Here is a 1,084-nt window from a genome sequence, read left to right as displayed (position 1 = left end):
TGCATGGTCGAGTACTTCCTTGGTGCATTAGTATACTCGATCACATTGTCCTCCTTGTGGTCGAGCATGTGGTCGAGTACATCATCTGGTTCAGCATCAGCATGCTCGATCGCGTTGTCCTCCTGGTGGTCGAGTACGTGGTCGAGTACGTGGTCGAGTGCCTCCTCTGGTTCAAGCTGTTTCTTAGTTCCTTGACCCAAGCTTCCCATGATCACATCACAAAGAACCCTACACAAGGTTATTATGGTTTCACAAGTTTTGTAAGTGAGGACGAAGTCCCTATGAGTTTTTTTTGTTTTGCATCTACGGTACTTTAACAACCAGGATCCGGGTTACATTTCTCTTTCTCATACTCAGTCATACACACCAATCTTGTCATATTGGACTCCAAGAAGCCTACACAAGCTTATTATGGCTTCCCCAAGGGAGGACGAAGTCCCTATGAGTTTTTTTGTTTTGCATCTACGCTACTTTAACAACCAGGATCCGGGTTGCATTTCTCTTTCTCATACTCAGTCATACACACCAATCTTGTCATATTGGACTCCAAGAAGCCTACACAAGCTTATTATGGCTTCCCCAAGTTTTGTAAGGGAGGACGAAGTCCCTATGAGTTTTTTTGTTTTGCATCTACGCTACTTTAACAACCAGGATCCGGGTTGCATTTCTCTTTCTCATACTCAGTCATACACACCAATCTTGTCATATTGGACTCCAAGAAGCCTACACAAGCTTATTATGGCTTCCCCAAGTTTTGTAAGGGAGGACGAAGTCCCTATGAGTTTTTTTGTTTTGCATCTACGCTACTTTAACAACCAGGATCCGGGTTGCATTTCTCTTTCTCATACTCAGTCATACACACCAATCTTGTCATATTGGACTCCAAGAAGCCTACACAAGCTTATTATGGCTTCCCCAAGTTTTGTAAGGGAGGACGAAGTCCCTATGAGTTTTTTTGTTTTGCATCTACGCTACTTTAACAACCAGGATCCGGGTTGCATTTCTCTTTCTCATACTCAGTCATACACACCAATCTTGTTATATTGGACTCCAAGAAGCCTACAAAAGCTTATTATGGATTCCC

Source organism: Arabidopsis lyrata, assembly GCF_000004255.2.
Source record: "Arabidopsis lyrata subsp. lyrata unplaced genomic scaffold ARALYscaffold_14, whole genome shotgun sequence".
NCBI classification, from domain to species: Eukaryota; Viridiplantae; Streptophyta; class Magnoliopsida; order Brassicales; family Brassicaceae; genus Arabidopsis; species Arabidopsis lyrata.
The sequence above is the reverse complement of the archived record's forward strand: the minus strand, read 5'-3'. Positions refer to the sequence as shown.